Below are 16,527 nucleotides of genomic sequence, written 5' to 3'. Positions count from 1 at the left end.
ATTGACCCTAACAGCAGAATGACTGGGAATGACTGGTCACTATGACACACACTGATCACCAGGGGGCAGACGCTCAATGCAGGAGCTGCTCCCTGGTGGTCAGTGCGCTCCCACAGGGGGAGCTCTGCTCAGCCACAAGCCAGGCTGACGGCTGCCAGTACAGTGGTGGTGGTGGGAGCCTCTCCCGCCTCCTCAGGAGGGCTAAGGATGTCCAACTGCAGCTTAGGCCTGGTCTCTGCTGGCAAGTGGACATCCCCAAGGGCTCCTGGGCTGCCAGAGGGATGTCTGACTGCCAGCTTAGGCCCAATACCTCAGGAGCGGGCCTAAGCCAGCAGGTGCACATCCTCCGAGGGGTCCCAGACTGCGGGAGGGCACAGGCTGGGCTGAGGGACCCCCTCGAGTGCACACATTTTTGTGCACTGGACTCTAGTCTATAATAAACCCTTAGCTAATATCATACTCAATGGTGAAAAACTGAAAGCTTTTCCCCTACAATTAGACCTGCATTTTATATTTCAAGTGAGCTATCACTTCCTCTACTAGCTATCCTTTAACAGCCTTCCCTAACCCAACATTTACTCTTCTCACTTGGGTGTAGGTGTCACATTGTATTATAATTGTCTGTTTTTGAAGCTATCTTCCTAATCAAGCTGTGAACTATTTGAGGGGAAGTATCAGCTTCTCATTTTGTTGATTCTCTCATTTTATCGCAATTAAAATTTCAGACTATGAATGCTTAAGGAGCCTGGCCAGTGTCGTTCAGTGGCTGAGCATCGAACCAAGAGGTCATGGTTTGATTCCTGGTAAGGGCATGTGCCTGGGTTGTGGACTCGATCCCCACTACGGAGTGTGTAGGAGGCAGCCAATTGATAATTCTCTCTCATCATTGATGTTTATATCTCTGGCTCCCTCTCCCTGCCCCTCTCTGAAATCAGTAAAAAGATATTAAAAAACATATTAAGAAATCTATTTTGTTTTATATTAATAAAACATTTTCTAGTGTTAATGAGGAATAAAAGCATAAATAAATAAAAACAAAGTTAATAATTTACGCTATGATTTTTTAAAAGTAGCTTCAAAAGTTACCTGGAAATTTCAAGAATGAGAAAAAATTTGACTGGGGAAATGATCCAGTATTTGAACCAGTAAAAATAATGACAAAAGACAGTAGCAAGGATTTGCATATCTTCTGGGTTGTGATTTGGTGGTGAAGGGAGCCAAATCAGAAGTTGGATCAGGTTGCTGCCATGACCGCTCAGCAGGTGCTCGCTAAATAGGCAAAGGGTTGAGGGCAAGATAAGATTAAGGCAGGACATGTACTATGATAGACGACCCAAACTCAGTCCAATCTAGTTTTGTTTTTTTTCAATATATTATTATTGATTATTTTAGAGAGAACGGAAAGGAGACGGAGAGATAGGAACATCAATGAGAAACATCTGTGTCCTGAACGGGAATCAAGCATGCAACCCTGTCATGTGCCCTGACTGGGAATTGAACCTGTGACATCTTGGTTCCTGGGTCAACCACTGAGCCACACCAACCAGGCTCTTATCTAGTTTTAAATTCCTCTTTCTTTTGGAAAATACGGACTGCCAAGTGAATACCGAGAACTGGAGAATGAGAAGTTTTTTTTTTTCTCATACCACTTAGCTCAGTTTTAACAGCTGTTTAAATTGGACTAGATTTAGCAGTAATTCTTTAAAAATTGGTGTGCATGAGGAAAATGAAAAATGTGTGGCATCCGTAGCTTAGACAATGTTAAAAATGTGTCCCTTTTCAGACAGGATCTAGTTTTTGTCTGATTCACCGTGACCATGAGGCCTTGTTTAGAGGTCATGTTTTGTTAAATTGTTTGTACTCAACAAGGGAATACCTAGTACCAGACCACAGCCTGAATGTCAGGGGCTGTTTTCTCTTTCTCATGAAAAATTCCTTTTGTTATTTCAGGATTTAAACCTACTTCTATGAAATCTACTTTCTACTACTCTGGTGGTAAAATTCTCATAGAATTTCCTTGTAATTTTCTCCCTAAACACTACGGAGTGCTCAACAATTTGAGTATTTTAACACAAAAGTTCATTCCTCTTATGCTAGCATTTTGATGAGCAACAAGAACCACAAGAGGAAATCTCCTGTGTATAATAACTATAAGGAGCACAAATTGTTTGGGGAATTAATTAACTTTTTTACACTTATATCATAAAGACTAATTTACATAAGTGAAAAATATATATCATTGGCATATATAAAATATAGAGAATAAAATTTTAGTTTTAGTTAGTGAAAGTTACTTGCAAATTAAGAGCTCTTTTCACTTACTACATAAAGATCTTAATCAGAGATTATGAAGAATATTTTCATTGGAAATTATTGTAAATAAACATATTTCTGGAAATATGCACCTAAGTTGAAATTATATAAATTAAGTTAAAAATATATATCACAAAAATTTTATTTAGATGTTCTAGATGAATTTAAAATGACTATAAACATTGACAAATTTCCATGCTTATAATTTGCTTTGTAACTTCTTATAAGTCTGTAAAGGAGATGCTTATAGGATATGAAATGGGAGAGGAGGAGATGATATAAACTCTATATTATTAAGCTTGATTCCATAAAACACACACAGAGAAAATGTTTTTTCATAATGTAATATTTAAGACCCTTTGAATATTGTTAAATATAGCACTTTCTTTGTAAACATGAGCTGCATAATAAATTTAAGGTTTCAGTCCCACATATAAGATTAAGTTTCTCCATCACTAAGTTTCTTTGATTAGTCTTAAAATATATAAAGGCCATTCAAAAAATAGAGTGATTTGTTTTCAAATCACTTCTTCATATTATCTTGTTAATAAACATAAGATATTTTGATTAAACTTTATAGAGTTTGCCCTTTAGTTACCTTTGAAAATATGATCTAAAAAGCATGACCATTTTTTCACTTTCTCCTTAAGGTTTATGCTTTTGCTATTTTATCTTTCCTGTTTTCAAGGAAAACATGTAGTTCTGTTTTATTGAGCCAGGTATAATAATTTACTGAACAGGAAACTAAAATTGAGAAGTTGAAACTACAGTTAAACATCTTAACTTTTAATTGACCAACAAGGCTTAATTTCTTTTTACTTTGTAGACAGGCATCATGGGAGGTGATGTGGTTTCATTCAGGTCTTTACAACCAATGGCAGCTATTTGAACCTTCAATGTGAATGACTCAATAGTTAAGTTACAGTAGAATCCTGATAACTAACTTAATTTTTTGTTAACAATAATAAAAGGAGAATAACATCAAAATATTAAAATATCCATTAGTTAATTGGAAATTAGTATTCTTGGAATCCATTGTTTATTTTATGCAGGGTCAAATTTGCATAATATGTATATAAAGATATGTATTTTTTTTAATATTACTGCATAGCACTTCACTACAGATGAACACTTGTTACTGCTTTTTGTGATGGTAAAAAGGAGAATTTTGTGTGCCCAGTTTAGCAACAGGCACCTATGCAAAATGGAAATAAAAGAGGATTAGGGTTAATCAGTTTTATTATCTGAAATATTTCCTGCACTTGGTGTGTTTCTGAGAAGTTTTTACACATCAAATGTATTTTAAAATAGGTGTATGTTCATTAGATTCCACATGTAAGTGAGATCATGTGATATTTTTGTATTCCTTTGACTGACTTATTTCATGTAGCATAATGTTCTTCAGGTCCATCCATGCTGTTGCAAAGGGTAAGAGATCCATATTTTTTTTACAGCACATAGTATTTCATTGTGTAAATATACCACAGCTTTTTTTATCTACTCATCTACTGATAGGCATTTGAGCAGTTTTCAGATTTAGCTATCGTAAATAAACACTGCTGTGAACATAGGGGTGCATATATTCTATCTGATTGGTGTGGGGTTTTTTTAATATATATTTTTATAGATTTCAGAGAGGAGGGGAGAGGGAGAGATAGAAATATCAATGATGAGATAGAATCATTGATTGGCTACCTCTTGCACACCCCCTACTGGGGATTAAGCCCACAATCCAGGCATGTGCCCTGACCTGGAATGGAACTGTGACCTCCTGGTTCACAAATCAGGGCTCAAACTGAGCCACACCGGCGGGGTCTGGTTGGTGTTCTTAAGATATATGGTCCCAGAAATGGGATCTCTGGGTCAAACAGCAGTTCCATTTTAAATTTTTTGAGAAAACTCCATACTGTTTTCCACAGTGGCTGTACCAGTCTGCATTCCCACCAGCAGTGCACAGCATAGCCCATGGGCACGGACAGTGTGCAGAAGGCCTGGGGTGGGGCAGGAGCTAGGTGGGGGAGTTAAAAAGGGAGAAATGGGGGACATCTCTAATACTGTCAACAATACAAAAATATATTTGTTGTATAACTACGTCAGAATAAAATAGCAGCTTTCTCTTTTTTGTTTACATCCAACCCATGTTCCTCCAGAGCATTTAACCAGAGGTCCTCAAACTATGGCCCGCGGGCCACATGCAAATACAAATATTGTATTTGTTCCCGTTTTGTTTTTTACTTCAAAGTAAGATATGTGCAGTGTGCATAGGAATTTGTTCATAGTTTTTTTTTAAACTACAGTCCGGCCCTCCAACGGTCTGAGGGACAGTGGACTGGCCCCCTGTTTAAAAAGTTTGAGGACCCCTGATTTAAGCCATAAAGGCCAAGAGTGGCCACTTCTCAGTGGCGATTGTTTGCAGTAGAACCCTGTCTCTGTTCCCTGTCCTCATCCCCTTCATCTTTCCTCCAACCCTGTGACAGGGAAGTGCTGCTCTGATTCTGCACTGCCTGGGGGGCCAAATCCCAGCTGGGCTGAGAAGTGGGGAAAATGAGAAATTAGAAGATGTAATACTTCCTAATACCAACTGAAGTCAGCCCTTACTACCTGCTCAGCTATTTGTTAGCTTTTTACTCCAGTTGTTACTTCAACCAGAGCCAATAATAGAAGTGCTAACTTCCCAGATTCCTTTGGCCTTTAGTGTTTTGTTTTTGTGTGGTGTGGGTTTTTTTCCTGCTGTTACTGGAACTGTCGCTTTAGTTCTTAATCCAGTTTTCATTACTTCCCTTTTTTCTACCACTGCTGTTATGTCCCAAAGTGCCATCAAAAAAGGTTAGCAAAAATATTTCTCCCACTTATGATAATGACTCTTAGGGCTTGCTTCTCAATTTCACAGCCCTCTGGTCCATAGCTGCCACCATAAACTGCAAGTACTAATCAAACTCTGTCTAGAATAAGCCCACCTTCTCTTCATTAGGCAAAATGCAAATTTTAATTTATAACCTTATGTCTTTCCAGTATTATTTTATTAGTCTTCCATGTAGACTCTCATCCTAATTTACTGCTCTTAATATGACCTTTTACTAAAGGTCATATTTAATGAAACTCTTATCCTGTTACTTCCCCTACTTAATTACTCAATGATTCTGTTGTGCTTGCAGAATAAATTTAAGCTCCTTATAATATCATGCAAGAGGCTTCAAAATCTGGTCTCTGGCCATTTTTTCTTACTCTTTGCTACTTCCCTAAAAACAATTTTTGTGATTTTTGCAAATGTACTAGTATTATTTCCCCCTGCCTCTGCATTTATGCATGCTGTTCTTGTGCTGTGCTGACCTTTCCTCCTCTTGTTTGATTAGATAGTATCTATTTATCCATTGAAGCCCTCCATTATTTTATGGTCTATCTTCTCTCAACAAAACCACAACTATTAAAGACAATACTTTATTCATCTTTGTATCCTAGTGCCAAACTCAAAGTCTGGATATAGTCAATGGTTAGTAAATGTTTAAAAGAATGAGTTGCCAAATACCTTTTTTCCCATTTAGCCCAAAGCTTGGAATTGTCTTTACTTCTACTCTTTATAATGTCTCTCCAGCCCAAACACAAACACACACACACACACACACACACACACACACACACACAAGGAGGAAACTTCATGAAAACTCTTAAGAGTTTTCCCTGATAGCAGTTCCCAAGTATAAAAATTATAGGCTATATGGCATTGGATCGATCTGAATTCAAGTACTACATATTAGTTTTGTGACCCTGAATAAATTATTAACTTCTCTATGTCTCAGTTTTCCCATCTATAAAATGGGTGCAAAAATTATCTATGGTTAATATTTTAAAAAGTGTTGACAAAAGAATGACCAGCCTGAGAAAAAGTCTTATAAGAGTTTGTTTGAGCCAAACTGATAGTTGCTGGGAAGCAAAATCAGAGAAAGCAAAGTGGAGAAATCTCTGAGATTGGATAAAAAACTAAATGAAGAGACACTTCCTTTACATTGGTGGGTGCAGGATAGTTAATAATGAACATTTATAGCACACACAGATACTATACAGGCAACAAGGTAACAATGTGGTCTTTTGCTCTGGAAAAGATTACTCTGACATTTCTGAGGTATGTTATCTTTGATGTACAAAGACAAAGTAAAATTTCAAAGGGAAAGATTGACCTTTGTCAAGGAAGGGGCAGGCCTAAGACTTGACTACCCACCATGACTCACTTTTAATTAGCAATTTTTATATCCCGACCACCTTGTGTGGTGACTGGTCTCTGGGTTTGTAAGGCACACTCTCCAGGTTTCCCCTAAGCTTGTCAGGTTTAGTATGTGGCACCTTTTGTTTCCACAGAGCCAGACTGTAAGTGAACAATTTGGAACTGTTTTCTCATCTGATAAATCATTTAGACCAAGTGATTTTTAATATCCCTCTCAGATTTCAGAATCAGGAAACATGAGCTTGATCCCTGTTCTCTTACTATCTGTGACTTTGAGAAAGTAAATTTTAATGTCATCTCTGCTTTTTAGCTAAAATGGGAAGTTGTACCAGATAATCTAACAAGTATTTCCCAATTGAAGTTTACTTGATCATCTACTATCTGAATCTATGACTCTACCTCCTTTCTTTTGTATATACTATTACACTAAACTTTCCCAAGTACGTTTTTAAAAATATTGATGAAGTTGATTTTAACAGAGCTATGTGTTCTAGATTTTACAGTGGAGGTGACTGGGAGCTGGTAAGCAACTGGTTATACCAACAAAGATGTAAATGTGTATATGTTGATTTTCTGATGTACAGAAAATTAAATGGAGAGACACAGCAACTGTTTATAAAGACTTCAATAAAATTTTTGACTACACAGGAATTATGTCAGTGAAATAGCAGTTCCAAAAATTTCTAGTACCCATTCCCTCCTAAAGACGTTAATTTGAACAGCTATCCATGTATGAAAAGACCTTCATAAGAGCTGAGGATTCCAGGTGAGGGATTATAGTAACTGAATGAGCGATTTTTTTTTTTTTGGTAGAGATTTTGAGATTATATAGTGGATGGCCTCAATCTTTTCAGTAACGTAGAAAATAATATCCTGAAAAGATAGGTTTTCAAGGAAATGCTTTAGAAAATAAAGAAAGTTCACTTCAGCAAAACTACGTGCAAAGTAACAAGATAAAAAAAATAGTAAAGGGTTGGTAAGCAGTTATTGAGCACAACTCAATACAAATATAATCTTGCTTAAAAATGTATTTGAATATCAAATTAATGTTTGTCATTGAAAAATCAAATAGTATCTTAAAGTTTAAAGGACATTAAAAGACAGTTGCTTTATTTTCGCTACCTTCTCCATTCTCATGTCTCTTTCCAGGAGAAAATACTCTGAATTATTTCTAGATAACATATTGTTACTGCTATTCCTTGATTTGTAAAATTTGTTTTGTTTTACATGTTAGCCTAGTATTTCCTCCTGTGTAAGAAAGTATCCAGCTTTTATAGTTCCACAAGCAATACCACTTCACCCATTCCACCTACCATCTTCACAATGATTTTCTTCTAACAACTCAATCAATGTAATTCCTTTTTTTAAAAAAAATATTATTGACCACTTACATTATTGTTATAAAGTTTCTGAACAGCAGAGCCATGAAGTATATAATGAGTGCTTTTTTTTTGGGGGGGGGGGAGGAATAACTTATTTTTCCCTGGTGATGAAAATTGCTTCCTTAAGTCCTCGTCCTCCTGATCTAATAATAAGTGGTTTGTTTCCTAGGTCCGTGACATATTTGTTACCCTGAAACCTCCTTTCACCTTCTTCCTGGAAATTCCCTTTTACTTATCAGATAAACTATTCCTCTATTCTCTGAGCTATTATATAATATCTTGGTTTACTTCCTTGTTTTAATGAAGTTTATATTCTGAGAGCTCCTTGAGATTCCTAAGAAAGGGTAAGATAGAAGTAAAATTTGGGATTTATATTAATATTAAAATGTCTTTATCCTCATTCTTAAAATTTTGTTTGTATATCCTATCTAATAAAAGAGAAACATGGTAATTAGCTATGTCCGCTACCCTTCCCATTGGCTAATAAGCGAGATAAGCAAATTAACTACCAGCCAAGATGTCGGCCGGCAGCCAGGCAGCTTGAAACTAACATGAGGCTTGCTTGCTTCCGTGACGGAGGACTCCAACGTTCCCCGCCTGCCTTGCTGGCCTCTGAACTTGCAGTTTGAAACATTATTACAAATATAGAAGCTAAACAAAACCCCAGAAACCTGCTTTCAGCGAGCCGGGATCTCAGAGCTGGAGTTGATACAGTGTTTCGATTATAGAACCCAAACAAACCAGATACCTGCTTTCAGCAGCAGAGGCCTCAGAGCTGGAGCCAGAGCTAAAGCTGGCCCAGAATAAAAAAAAAAAGAAAAAAAGGAGCAGTTGGGAGCTTCAGTCACCCACCAGTCTGAAAACAGCCCTCAGCCCCTCACCCAGACTGGCCAGGCACCTCAGTGGGGACCCCCACCCTGAAGGGTGTGTGACCAGCTGCAAACAGCCACCATCCCCTCACCCAGGCTAGCTAGGCACCCCAGTGGGGACCCCCACCCTGATCCAGGACACCCTTCAGGGCAAACCAGCCGGCCCCCACACATGCACCAGGCCTCCATTCTATATAGTAAAAGGGTAATATGCCTCCCAGCACCGGGATCAGCGGAGCCTCGAGGCCTCCCGGCACCAGGATCAGTGCGACAGGGGGCAGCACCCAAACCCCCTGATCGCCCTGCGGCTCTGTGTGTGACAGGGTGCAGCGCCCCAACCGCCCACCCCCCCCCCCCACGGGCCCTGCTCTGTGTGTGATGGGGTAGAGCCATGACCTCCCCATCGGCCCTGCCCTGAGTGTGAGAGTGGCAGCGCCCCAACCCCCTGATCGCCCTGCTCCATGCGTGACAGGGGGCAGCGCCCCAACCCCCTGATTGGCCCTGCTCTGTGCGTGACAGGGTACGGAGCCCAACCCCCCTGATGAACCCTACTCTGTGCGTGACGGGGGCAGCGCCACAACCCCCTGATCGGCCCTGCTCTGTGCGTGACAGGGGATGGCGCCGCAACCTCCCCATTGACCCTGCCTTGAGTGTGACGGGGAGGTGCCCCAACCCCTCAATCGGCCCTACCTTGAGCGTGACTGAGGGTGGAATTGCAACCTCCCAATCCGCCCTGCTCTGTGCATGACAGGGGGTGATGCCCCAACTCCCCAATCGGCCCTGCTCTGAGCCCGACCAGGGGCTGCACCTAGGGATTGGGCCTTCCCTCTGCCACCCGGGAGCAGGCCTAAGCCAGCAGGTCATTATCTCCCAAGGGGTCCCAGACTGCGAGAGGGCACAGCCCGGGCTGAGAGGACACCCCCCCCCCCCCCGAGTGCACAAATTTTTGTGCACCAGACCTCTAGTAGAATAATAGTTGAAAATCATTTTCCCTCAGATTCTTGAAGAGATGGCTCATTTGATTTCTAAATTCCCAATGTTGCTATCAAAGTAGTTCTGGGTTTTTTGTTTGTTTATTTGTTTGTTTGTTTTCTGATTTGTATGAGACATTACTCACAAGCCCATCAAAGACTTTTAAGGTTTTCTGTTTATTCTAAAGACTGGCAGGTAGGCCATGGTCTGTGGCCCTTTTAATCTATTGAGCTGTAGCTGGGTGGTATCTTGGGCTGATACTCTATCCACTGAACCAAACCATCTAGGGTATGAACTCTAGTCTTATTTCCCCATTTTGTTCTGATTCTTATTCTTTTTTCTGTCAAAATCTCATCATGTGCTGCTGCAACTACCAGCCTCATGTTATTCTAAAGGCTCCCCTGAACTGTAATGCTACTGCTCAGAGGGCCCAGCTGTTCTCCTGACGATGTTATTTCTACAAGCCTTTTTGTTTACATGTTTTAAATTATTTCATAGTTTTCTGTTTTCCTAGTTTCATGCTGTAATATCTTCTCTTAGTTGTCTGAAACATTAGTCACAAAAATATTTAGTGTTTTTATCCCCTTTTCTTATATTCGCTCTTATTGTTTGCTTATTTGTTTTTAATTATTTTCTTGCATGTCGTCAGAGGTGTTGCTGAAATATTTGCTAACTGTTCACTTATGTATAAATTGTGACCAATGAATACAATCTCATTCTAGAGCTGCATTGCCCAATGTGTTAGCCACTGGTCACAGGTGGCTATTGAGAATCTGAAATGAAGTTAAGTCCAAATTGAGATGTGCAGTAAGAGTAAACAAAAAACCAGACTTCTAAGACTTTGCACCAAAAGAAAGTAAAATATCTCACTAATAATTTTATATTGATTGAATTGATAGTCTTTATGATACCGGGCTAAGGAAAATGTAATATCAGGTGTATTTTTTTTTTAACATGGCTACTGTACATTTCAAAAGTCTATATAACATGAGGCTCATGTTTTACCTCTATTGAACGTTACTGTTCTAGAATGACCAGATAAGGTCATGACCATTTCAGTATCCTCTCTCACTACCCTACATCCATGAAAAAAGGGAGTATCAGCAAGTCTTTTCTCTTGCTCTAGTCAGTTCCCCCATAAAGGAATACTGGAATCTCTTGCTTGCTAGAGTTCTGGAAGGGGCAGTGGAAAGGGTATCTGTAGGTACATTTTTGGGTAAACGTTTTTCAGCATGGATCTACCTCATCCCCCCACTCGGCCTCCAACACACTACCTTTTGACAGGTGAGGAAAGAGCAGGAAGGCTGTGTAGAGTATAGAGGGAGATGATCTAAGGCTTAGGTTTTCTAAGATATTCTACCAAGTTAGACCCCACGCTCTTAGTTCATGGCCCTATCTCAGATTATACCGAAGGTTCATTTTTACTTCTCGTTGTCTTTCGGCTCTAGACTTATATGTTTAGAATCTGACACTTTAGTGTCTGCTGAGCAATTATCATAAGTCCGTTTGCTTTGTGAATATTGGCTTGTTTTCTGTCCTGTCTCACTTAAACCTTTGGCCTGAATATGTGTTCCAAGTTTTATAAATTCTATCACTTTAATTTCAATAAGATTTCAGGTGCAAAATGTATTCAATCTGCCATGTTTAACCAGAGGTCTTGGTCATGATTTTAAACTTTCAAATTATCTCATCATTTCCTTCTTCATTGTGTTTGGCCAGATTATGAACAGTCATTTAAGACTCCTGTAACCAAGTTAGCTACTTCCCTATACTTATAGATCTGAACCTTCATGTCAAACCAGGCATAGGTTGGTCACATGCCTTTTTTTTTCAACCATACCAATTACAGTGATGAATGCTTTATGTGATTACCTAATTTTATTTGCTATGAATCCTACTTTCTTTTACTCATTTATATTCAACTAACATAGGGAAGATTAAGTATCTAAGATTTCTGTGAACATATTCTTAAGATTTCAGTCCCCATGGATCTCTGAGCCAAACTTCTGTCATGTGTTTGTTTCCCATAATTTATAGTTTTTGTAATATGATAAAATAATAGTATAAGGTATCAATCCATGTGGCTTTGTCCCTCCCACCCTCTCCATTCTTTGGACTACAAGAAGTGAAGCTTCAACTAGAGGAAGGACTTTATTAGAGAGAAGAAAAAGAAGAAAACAGAAAAAAACTGACATTATATTATTATTCAGGTTAATAAAGATTTGGAAAGCACTTATGATGAACACAAAACAGTTATTCTCAACACAACCCCAGAATAAATTAAGGTTGGATAGGAATGGAAACGCAAGAGCTTAAATGCAAATGAATCCCAGAGAGAACTGCCATCTGCCCTGCAGCAGATTCATTCATTCAGAGGCAAGTCTTAGGATCTCAGAGCAGAGGTGTCACTCAGAGAGAATAAGCCCCAGAAAACATTCCATCAATCATGGCAGCAGGGCAGTGCAGTATCGGGGGCTCTGTGTGGTGCATAGACAGCTTTTAGAAGCAAATCCGTAGAGCCCCTTACACCCTAACACTGTGCTTTAGGCCCCAGGAGGTTGTAAAAGTAAACAGAAAAAGACAGCCCTCACCTGTGAAGTGAGCATGGCCAGGCCAAGGGCAAGGCATAGTCTGAGTTTAGAGAGGGTATGCTCACTATTCTTCTATCCTCTCTGACTATAACACCTATTCAAAAAAATATAATTGAGTTTTAATCTGAAATGACTGAGAAACACACAAAAAATGGACATTTCTTTCAATGAATTTGTGAAATATGCTGGATTGGACAGAATAGAGGTTTGAGGTAAAAATGCAATTTAGAAAAATAGAATTTCTTACCTGCATTTCTGAGTTTGTAACTGTGAGACTCACTTCCTTTTCAGTGATGTTCAGCCATCCCCAGGGTCCAACTGTGCTAGTTCTGTCCAAGTTGCTCTAGATTAGTTCATGTTGTATTTCACATTCCCTTTGTCAGGGTAGACAATGATGTTTCCAGGAATGATGAAAACTTGCACTTGCTTTTTATTTTTAAACTTTGATTTGCTTTTGAAGCCTTAACATGTAACATTTTCTCTTGTTAAAGAAAATACCCTTCTGGGTGGTAGGAGAGCCTGTGGCATTTCTAAGGTCTTTATTTTGAGTTTGTTACATGTACATAAACACAATTATGCAACTGAGCAAATAATAGTGTTATCATGATGGTACGTCAGCCCAATATTTTAAAATGACTGCTTTGGAGAAGAGCTAGCATTTTAGAAGCTAATAATTATTTCTTAATATCCATTGCTTGGCTAGTATACATGTTACTCCATATATTAAGATACTTTCATTGGCGTATTCTGTCGCTTGCAGACAAAAACTTCATGGTTGATTGAACCATAGCTGAGCTCTGACCCTGAATAATTTACTTACCCTCTCAGGATTTTGCTGCTTTTGCCATTTGTAAGGTTAGGAAAACAGTAATACTTACCTCAAATGGCTGTCATGAAGATTAATTTAAATAATTCACATAAAGTTCTCAGAATGACGTCTGGCCTGTGTGGTAAGTGCCCTCAGTTAGCCATTAGCATAACATGGCACAATGTGGGCTTTTCAAAACATGTGCTTCAGCCCTAAGTCACAACTTGGCCGAACCAGTTTGGCTCAGTGGATAGAGCGTCAGCCCACGGACTGAAGGGTCCCAGGTTTGATTCTGGTCAAGGGCATGTACCTGGGTTGCGGGCACATCCCCAGTAGGGGGTGTGCAGGGGGCAGCTGATGTTTCTCTCTCATCGATGTTTCTAACTCGCTATCCCTCTCCCTTTCTCTCTGTAAAAAAATCAAAAAATATATACTTAAAAAAAACTTAAAAAATGTGCTTCTGGTAAGATTATCATTTCATAAATTAAATACAAAGTGTTATTACAAGGAAAAACAATAATGATGTGACTATTTTAAAGGTCAGTCAACACACAACAAGACTATGTCCCCTGCCCTTCAATAGATTTGTGAAATATGCTGGATAGGACAGAATAAAGAAAATAAGCACAATGAATTTTAAAAATACTCACTTAGCCTAAATGAGGAAGCATCACAAGACCATTTTGGGTGGTGTTTACAATTAGCTTTCAATCATGATTTGCCCAGTTGTCTCATTCTGGGAGGTTGTCTCTATCTCTGAACATTTCTTTGCAGGTTTCAGTGTTGAAGCTCAGCGAAATTCAGGCAAGAGGAGTCAGTCCTGCCCCCAGGAACTTTAGGAGTTACCTGTTTGACAGAGGAGAGAGAGCAGGACTCTTGTTCTTATTACCTAATCGAGTTGAGCAATAGGGAAGAGGGAGAGCCTCTGGGACAGACTGCCTGACAGAAGCCAGAGCGAGGCTGACACACTCAGTCTGCTGTCCTCACGTTGTCTCTGCGTCTGCTAAGGTTAGTAAACTTGGAAATGAATGCGACTAGAGATCATTATGCTTAGGTGGCACCTGTAGGGTAGGTTTTAAAACAAGTGACCTGGGATTGTCAGAAGACTTTTAAAGTGAGGGGAATAAAGGAGATTAGGGGGAAATCAGTACTTCTTAAAAGCCAACTTCCATGACATAGTGCTACAGTATAGCTTACCCACATTTTAGGAACATTTTATGGTGAATGATAGGAGGACAAAGAAATTCTTATTCAAAAAATTTTTCCTCTGGACTTTCAAATGGAAATAAATTTTCCCTACCTTTAATTTATTTAAATAAAAATGCATTACTTAGGTTTTTACCTTATTGTGAATTAGTATTTCTACAACCTCAGGTTTCTTGTTTTCTTAGGCCTGAAGGTGAATGTTTGCTTTCTCTAAGCCCTAGCATTCACAGTAGGATGATATGCTTTATCCATAAGAAGAATCTTCATGACTTTCAAGTAAAAAAATATTTTTATAATAGTATATTTCCCTCATTTTCTAAATTTAAATGAGCCTTTCTTTATCTACAAAAGTACCAAATAACAAAACGGAGATACTTGTAAAATTTACCCAGCATGTTTTTCTTCTTTTTTTCAGCCTTATGTGTAATTTTTACACTATGAAGCAAAAGCTTTAGTTGTTCCTTGTGCTTCTTTATATAAGCAAAGTTACAACTTTTGGCAATTTGATATCAATTGCTATTAAATTCTGAAGTAAAACTCCTTTCCCTCTCCCTTTAACACTTCCTGAACATAGCAGGCACTCAGATAATTTGTGATGAATTCTCTCTCAACTTATTTGACATTGCTGCAACAACTGTTTGTTTTTCTTCCTTGAAATCACTGGCTTCTGGTAGAAATTGCCGTCTTTCTAAATACAGAGCAAGGTCCTCTGCCAGTACCCCTTCTCTGTATTGGTCAATACATGGTTATTAATCTCAAACTTATGCTTGACAAAGGAGACGAAGGAGCTGGAATATTGGTTCATTCCTTTATGAAGCTTGTCATTTCTCCCTCTAAAACCTCCCCCCTCTGTAGGTCTTCTGCTATACCACAAACCTTCCATTAGACCACCTATTCTACTATTTTAAATAATTTTTCTACATGTCTATATAAACTATCACTCCATGAAGTTGGGGGTTTATTTTATTTGTTTTCATATCTCTGGGCCTAGAAATATTCAGCACTCATGAGGAATAGCTTATTAAATAATTTTGTGAGTAAATGTGTTGTTTTAACTGTAATCTGTGTAAAAAGTAATGAAAATAATTCTAAAACAACACAGCAAAAAAATGCAGGTGCTGAGAGAGTTATATTGATGAAAGATAAGGATTTAGGTTTGGGGGAGAAAATGCTTGTACTTAATCATGTATCCTTATGTCTTATGACTAATCTTTGATATTCCTTGTCACCTGGATGCATAAATTCAAGGTCACCTACTTCATACTAACTCTGGAAATCTTATCATTTACCTAATTTTCCCTGTGTCATTTATATCCTCTATAGAAATGTGGCTAGCAATAACTTATTGTAGTTGATTTTTTGGTAACTTCAATAATGACACATGGAAGAATTTCAGTATGACACCTGATCTATGTCATTATATTAAGAAATATTTGTCTTCTCCCTTATCCTTTCCTAGAACTTTTCAAGTTGCCTTATATGAAGGGAAGAAACATAATATTTTAATCAAATAGCACTATTATATTTTTATATATAATTTAAATTAAATAATTTTTTTAAAAATTATTTATTATTCCTTTTTTCTTTTTCTCATTACCATTTATCACTCGATGCCCTCTTCTACTTCAAAAATATTTAAAATAAAACAAAATTAGAAAAGTCAAAAGTGCACTGTAATCAGAATAGTTTTAAAAAGTTAACTTTACTCCAGTAACAGGGTATAGTTAACGGGAATCAAAAAGAGGTGTAAATTATTCCAATCATCCAGGACCTTACTATTAACTTGACTAACATTACTAAAGAATAAAAAAGGAGAAAAATGATATGCACACAAAAATAAAGCAATATTTTAACAATTATCAGTCCAGAACCTTGGCAAAGATCTGCAAAAAAAGGATATAAATGGAAAAAAATAGAACCAGAAGGAGAAAAAGAAAGTCGTATTCTGGAAGAGGTTATTTGTTTTTCTTCATTTTTCCCCCCAGAAATATAACCAAAATTTATTGTTTTTTAGAAATTCTTTTTAGGCATCACAAATGTAAAGCTATAGTAATTCTACTATAGATAAAAACAAACTTAGTTCACTGAGTTCCTAGATTGTCTTTGAATGAACCCCATCTGAGCTTCAGGCAAGAGAGATCTGGCTCCTAGCATTGCCCTCATCTCT

General features: G+C 38.2%; 1 protein-coding gene across 2 annotated transcripts in view; it reads left to right on the top strand.

The window, feature by feature from the left end:
• Positions 1-16,527, top strand: part of CD36 (CD36 molecule (CD36 blood group)) — a 275,923-nt gene that overhangs the window by 200,792 nt on the left and 58,604 nt on the right. The window contains exon 1 of one of the 2 annotated variants that reach the window (XM_081102359.1): positions 14,084-14,162. The exons of the other annotated variant lie outside the window; for it this stretch is intronic. The gene's annotated coding sequence lies outside the window, so the exon portion shown is untranslated. Of the gene's footprint in view, positions 1-14,083; positions 14,163-16,527 lie in introns of those variants that run through there. 2 annotated transcript variants of the gene reach the window in all.

This window comes from Myotis nattereri, assembly GCF_964212035.1.
Source record: "Myotis nattereri genome assembly, chromosome: 11".
Taxonomy (NCBI): domain Eukaryota; kingdom Metazoa; phylum Chordata; class Mammalia; order Chiroptera; family Vespertilionidae; genus Myotis; species Myotis nattereri.
The sequence above is the reverse complement of the archived record's forward strand: the minus strand, read 5'-3'. Positions and strand labels throughout refer to the sequence as shown.